Source organism: Solanum tuberosum, unplaced genomic scaffold, assembly GCF_000226075.1.
Source record: "Solanum tuberosum cultivar DM 1-3 516 R44 unplaced genomic scaffold, SolTub_3.0 scf00658, whole genome shotgun sequence".
Lineage (NCBI taxonomy): Eukaryota > Viridiplantae > Streptophyta > Magnoliopsida > Solanales > Solanaceae > Solanum > Solanum tuberosum.
Window position 1 is genome coordinate 134,939 of NW_006239572.1, and position 7,114 is coordinate 142,052.

Sequence of the window (7,114 nt, forward strand, 5' to 3'; positions counted from 1 at the left end):
CACTTCTCCATACTGCACTAATGCCTATTTCTGGAACAATGATACGTTGATAATGAGCTCATCTTCAATCCCCTTCAATTTGTTGAGGGTGAAGTCCTGTAACTCCCAACAAATCTCAGTAGCCCAGAAGTTCAAAGCTTTTATACAAGATCTCAGAGCTTCCCTCTCACCATGCTTAAAAGATGCCTCGTTCATCAGAAAGACAGCATATTTAAAAATCTGGAAAAGCAAAAGAAAACAGCTTTGAGTTACCAGTTCAAAAAAAAATTATTACTTCATATTAGCAATCCCATAAATAGTTCATGATAGTAATAGGTTTCACAAATGCACCTAATCTTGTCTTTTAAGAGAATAGAGCTCTAGGTTCATATGAACAATGAGTTCAAGAAGATAGGGAATTTTTGCTTTGTCAGACATAAATTTGGGCATAAGCTGTGGATAATTCCTCATCATAGCAATGGTTATATCACGCATAGAACTTTCAAACACGTCCTAGCGATTACAGCATAAGCATTCAAAGAATTCAGTATCCTGGAGTAGTATGGCGGAACAACACCAACATAATTTGTCATTGACAAAGAACACTTAAGAAGGAACCTTACCAAATTACCTCAAACAATCATGTTCAATAGTCCAGCCATTGCAGCTTTCGGATCCTTCTCATAGTGTTCCACCCAATGCTTGGTCTTTTCTCAAACAATAGCGACTAGCTAGAAGCTCCTTTTCTAGGACAGTAAGTTTAGTCCTCCATGGTGATGATGCAACGAAGGCCTTCTCCCTTCAACATTAATTCAAAAGCCTTATTGATTTCAGAATATGGGAAGTGTATAAGTGATGAATTTCTCCAATTCAAATTCCTTATTCATGTATTTCTCAACAACAGAAGGAATATCCGAACGAGGTTTGTAGTTTCCAAAGAAGGTTCCTTTGAGAGTCCTTTCATTTAGAAAGTTCATAGGGTGTGTCTTGAACACAGCTTCGTTATGGGGTATACCAATAAGAACAGCCACTCCCCACCCCTGATAATTAATTACGACAATGTTCGTTAAGATTATTGTATAAATAAGAATATACAACTAAGGAACTATCTTTTTACACCAATAATAAAAAGATACAATACAGTTCCATCTAACTTTATGGATGGAATTGGACAAAAGTAAGTTGCTATCTCACTAGACAAAAGAACAATATTTACTTTCTAAAAGATGAAGAGAGACCCAAAAGCTATAGTCAAAATATAAAACCAAGAGAAAAGATAGTCGAACAATTACATACATAAAATCAGTCAGAGCAAAGGAAAGGTGAACAGATGGCCAGAACATGCACACTGGCAAATGCAAAGATCAGCTCATAATCATGGAACTTCGAAATCAAACTTACCAGTCATCCAGTTCAAGAAATCCCATAAGCAAGCCCAGGGGTTGACTATTTTCTAGCTCCGAGGAACGCTCAGCAACTGCCTCTGTTTCCATGTCAAATGCAGCATACAGATCCACCATCACATCTCCTTGCTTCTCTTCATCCATGAGATCCTTCCCAGTAGCAGCAACAATTATTCTACCTATTTTGCTAGCCTACATGAATCCAAGAGGAAAGCTAAAATAACCCACTAACCAAACAAGCACGCAAAATTTCAAGCTAAAATACCCGCATTGAACAGAAGTATTCACACTAGAAAATGTTGGAACCTCATCAAGTCTTTTAGCTGAAAATGCATTGTAATGGTCAAAAGCAGCATCCTCCTTGGGAAGTAAATGTGCATAACTGAAACAAAAACCAGGTCGCCAGTAGCAATAAGTTGAATTAAATCCAATAGTCCAGGTTACCTACCAAGAGCCAACTAGAAAGCCCAATTAGGCTTTGGGCCTTTCACAATTCAAATTAATCAGTAGATGCTTTTGCTTTTGCACAGAATAAGCAACTTCTTATATCAATAAACAAGAGTATGTAAAGATCCTACTTATTATCCCAAAAGGAGAAGACACATAAATAGCATATTGTTTCCCTGTATTCATTTTATCAAGCTTACAAGTCTCTGCCTTTTGTTGCCTCCCTAGTGCCCTTTGACACCAATTTCAGGGCAACATCCTATTTTATTATTATATTAAATGATCTTTTAGATGATCATTCATATCATCCTTTTACAAGCAGTATGTTGTACACAAAAGAAGCCACGAAAAAACTACACAAGATAATCTTAACTCCTTAAAAATACTTTGGTCCAACGAATAACAGTGCCTTTAATTATCTATTTTGTTTTACTATCATAATTCACATAAGTCGCCAGCATCAGAAGGCATCGGTATCCTATACTCTTAGTTATGTCAATGTGCAAGAGATAATAACCAAAATCACCAAGTCAAACTCTTAGTTTTTTGATAAAATACACAACTTTTTCTACATTCTTTTTGACAAGGTAAATTTCTCGATTTGTGCATGTCATCCAAATTATATTTATACATAAAGAAGGTGTCCGATAAAATACACAGTTAAATTACCATCTACGGTTTGTGAAATAGATAATAAATAACAAAACCCATTTCTGCAAGAGCAAAATAAAAAGAGAAAAAACCACTCAAGCACGAAGAAAGACATAATACTTGCTAGCAAGAAAGGTGGATGTTCATGCACTCTTTCATGCACAACAGTTATTCAGAGCTTATTTAAAGCCTAATGTTCACTACAAAAGTTAAGTATCCTTTTTGGCACTCAAATCTTTAAAGAAATTGTAAAGCGGAGGAGGAAAAGGTGGGTTGAGGTAACCAAGTATACAGATATACTCACATGCTATCAACATCAATGAAGTCTCTTTTCACCAGCAAGGCCGTCAGCTGATAAAGTTCACTTGGAACAGGATCATTTACTTCCAGGCGTTGGTAGTATTGAAACTTAAACCCCAGAATCTGGGAGGCATGGGACTGCAAATAATGGAGAGACAATGGAAAACAAATGCACTTTCAAGACTGGGAGAGCTCCACAAAACAAGAAAACAATAAGACAACCACAATTATACCTTGGGAAATATGGGAATCAAGTCCAAAAATATACTATTTACCAGGCTGACGTTCAAAACACTCCAAAATCTGTATAATCACAGGCCAAAGACAGAACTGAACACTGAACTTTCAAAGGTTTAAAAGGAATGGAAGTCAAAAAATGGATTAAACAGAGTAGTAATGTACGATATCATTATGGATAAAGAACGTACAATATCAAAGACTCGGTTTGGATCCAAATCAAAGTGCCCAATCAACAACTGCATATGGTCCAAGAATTAGAAATACATAAAAATAAGATTTCAGTTAGCAAAGTGCTGAGTTGAAATAAAACCTTGATTATACCAACTGTAGCAGCTGAAGCATTATGGTTAGAACCCTCTGGAATTTGACAAAGGAGAGTGACCTACAATTACAGTCAATGGAGGGTCAAAATAAAGGAGAAAACTGAAGTTGAGCTACAAAGAAGTGGAGACAAGAGGAAAACATCACCAAAAGCAAGCATGAACTTCTAAAATTTGCCTAATCTAAAGAACAAACACAGAGAACTTTGCTTTGTACAAAGCAAGAAAGGAATGGGATAATCCTTTTGCTTGGAAGGAGAAATGTGATTTCGGTCTTTCTTCCCTTACTTTAATCCATTGACTAAAGAAAGGGAAAGGATGAAAGTTCGCACCAGACACTCCCTTGTATCTGTAACCATCAGTGTTTAAGGGCAAACCAGTTTTCAATGGACAGGCAGAAGTCCTCCAGTCACCTCCCACACTTACGTGTCATTTAGTTGCACTTAATGGGGTCTGAATCTGAATGCTTCAGATCTCGGTCCATTAAGTGCATTTGTTTTTTTTGCATTTTAAAATCTCTTAATGAGGGAGGCAAGACTGAAATGATTCAGACATGCAAAGACAAGATGCGCATATGCCCCATAGAGGAGGTGTGAGAGGTTGTCTATGGGGGTCTGAGGAGAAGTAGAGGTATGCCGAAGAAGTATCAGGCAGAGGTGAGTATACAGGACATGGAACACCTACAGCTTACCGAGAACATGATCCTAAATAGGAAAATATGGCGGTCAAGGATTACATTAGAAGGTTAGAAGGTAGTTGAGCATTGTCTAGTTTCCCTCATCACTATTATTAATATTACGCTCCTATCTTGTTCTTCGATTTTATTGTTGCATGTTTGCTTTGCTTCGGTTATCGTACTATATGTTGTTACTATTGTTCTTTTCTCCATTATTTTCGATCTCACTGTTTTACTATTGTATTTCTTTTACATACTAACTTTTATATAAAGTCATATTCTTTAATTGAGCCGAAGATCCATCGGAAACCTCTCTAGCTTCAAAAGGTAAGGGGTAAGGTGGCGCCTACACACTACCCTCCTCAGACACCACTTGTGGGATTACACTAGGTATGTTGTTGTTGTTTAATGGGTCTGAACGGACCGGAATAAATCACAATTCAGACATATTTAGAAACGCTACTTTTATTTCCTGAAAAGTTCACGCTTCTCTTTTTCTCTTCGACAGAAAATTTCATACCTCTTTTATATTCAAGAGTGGTAACAGTATATTTAAAAACACTAAGGAAGTGTTAAACCATATTTACAGCAACAGAATAGATCAAAAGTGATCTATCTACAGACTACCTAACATATCTAACAGAGAATCTGTATTCTCTACATGGTTTAATTTACACCAAATATAAGACAAAATGATACAATTCATCTTAACTTTTTGCAAAGAATTGCATGTTTAAAAAATTCTGAGTTCCTCTCAGACCACCATATGCAAGCAGGGACCACTCCACCACTGTTTCTGTCTCACTATGTTCCCCTTGTTGTTCCAGGTTATAGAAGATCAGCAGAATTAACAGACATAGTCCATCTACACCCCCACCAAGTTTAGGAACATAGCCACAATTGCAAGTGAAAGAATACATCGTTACCATTTTCAAAAAAAAAGAATAATACATAATACAGGATAGTATATAAACAGAAAAACATAATTTCCACCCGTGCTTTCAACAATAATTGAGGAAGTCAAGCCTAAAATTTATATATAATCTCAAACTGCAATAATAAAAACTACAGAACATTAGTCCAACTAGAAGACCACAACTTCCATTCCTCCTTTCAACATAATAAAATTTCAGAATGACACGCAAACTAGAAGACCATAATTTCCACTGTGCTTTCACCAATAATCTAGAAACAAAGCCTAAATATCTATAGATTCTCAAATCCAAATTAAAACATCAAAACTACTGTAACAAAACCTACAAAACAGCAGACAAAATTTATAATACCAATTAAACATTGATGAGCATTTCTAGCAGAAGTGCCTCCTAAAGCCTTACTCGGACGATTCTTCTCTCTCTTCCTCATTCACAGTGTTGTGTAATTGCCCTTTGTTAACCCTAGTTTGAGTTCTCATTCGTTTTTGTACACGATTAACTCAATAATTACGTCTCAACTATTAACTTAATCAGTTGAATACGTTGAAATAAAAAACCAAACTCACCATAGGACGATTCGTTGTTTCCGACATCACTGGTTCCTCCACAATAGCACCAGAGTTTTCAGAATCCTCGAACGATTCTTCTCTCTCTTCCTCATTCACACTGCTGAGTAATTGCTCTTCTTTAACCCTAGTTTGAGTTCTTGTTCGTTTCTGTACACGATTAAACCAATATTTGGGTCTCAACTATTGACTTAATCAGTTGAATACTGTTGAAATAAAAAACCAAACTCACCATACAACAGATTCGCTGTTTCCAACAGTCCTCCGAGAATTGCTGTTGCTGTAAGCCCTACACCGAAGCAAAAAAGCGTGAATTATACAGAAGAACGAGACGGTGAGAAAATGCAGAGAATCGCTGTTTCCGACTCACCATACGACGATTGCTGATTCCGACACCACTGGTTCATCCTCCGTGAATTGATGTTGCTGTAAGCCCTAGAAACCGAAGGAAAGATCAGAAAATTTCCGAAACCCACCAAGAGAGAAACCCTATATCGACGAATCGACGGTGGCGGTGGAAAAGAGAGCCGAGAGTCCGAAGAGAGCCCAGCGCATGTTAGCATTAAAGGGTTCCAGATTTTTTGTCTGAGAGGAGAACATATCGAAGAAAGAGACGGTAACAAAAAGCAGATATTTTTCCATTCAGTAACTCGCCTAGCCTTATTATGTCTAATGGCGTTTAAATTTAAATAAATTAGTCAACATGTATAAAAAAAATTAATTTAAAAATTAAAATTTGAACCTAGTATTAAAAATAATTTCTAACTTTAAGAAAAATATAAATATAATTTGCAAAGCATATTGCAACATCTTTAGTCTAAAAGCACACTCCTTTCTAGTTCAAACTTGCAAAATAAAACAATTTTAATTTAATCAAATATAAATTCATAAAATAAGGATGCACAAAATTAATTTTGTCCTAAATTATTAGAAAGCTATTTTTTGTTCAATATATATTGCCATTATACGCCCAACTGAGAGCATATTTATCTCAAAAGCAAAGTGATACTTTTGCATCGGTGGCGACAGAAGAGGTTGATGATATTAGATCTTGTGACTATGTCCGGTTAAAAATTTATATCTATGCCGGATAACTAACTTCTCTTTTATATAGACCATGAACAGATCTAAGCTTTATTTAAATATAGAAGAATTTTAGTATGGCTTCTCGACTTAGTTCTGAGATTGAGGTACAGTTGGATCTATTACTACTTTTATTGGCTTTGTCTTTGTGACTCCGTCAGATGAGCCGTGGTTTTTAGCCCGAAATTGAGTTTGATAAGTAGGGCGCCTCATACCCAGTTAGAACTATCAGACACATGGGCTCAATAAAAGTATGTATTAGCTTCTTGATAGACCCTTTGCTTGGGTAAAATAATTAAACCATGCAGTCTGAGAAACTATGTTAAAATTCTTGTGTATTTCGATTCTTATGTAGTTGGACTACCTCTAAGGATATTGACTTGCTTGATCTATGACTGGGCGGACCACCGCCAGGTCAGTGATCCTGTATCGTTGGTATCACTGGGCTAACCACCGCCAGGTCAGTGATCTTGTATCGTTGGTATCAGAGCCTAGGAACTTTCATGGTATATAT

General features: G+C 36.4%; 1 long non-coding RNA gene across 1 annotated transcript; it reads right to left on the minus strand.

Annotated features, from left to right (window-relative positions):
- Positions 1-1,227: 1,227 nt before the first annotated feature.
- Positions 1,228-6,161, minus strand: LOC102591546 (uncharacterized). Its single transcript, XR_368895.2, has 9 exons — positions 5,888-6,161; positions 5,750-5,806; positions 5,518-5,667; positions 3,331-3,402; positions 3,209-3,256; positions 3,014-3,083; positions 2,785-2,918; positions 1,689-1,866; positions 1,228-1,574 (listed from the first exon to the last, which is right to left on the minus strand). It is a non-coding gene; the product is annotated as an uncharacterized lncRNA (long non-coding RNA).
- Between the last annotated feature and the right edge of the window lie 953 nt (positions 6,162-7,114).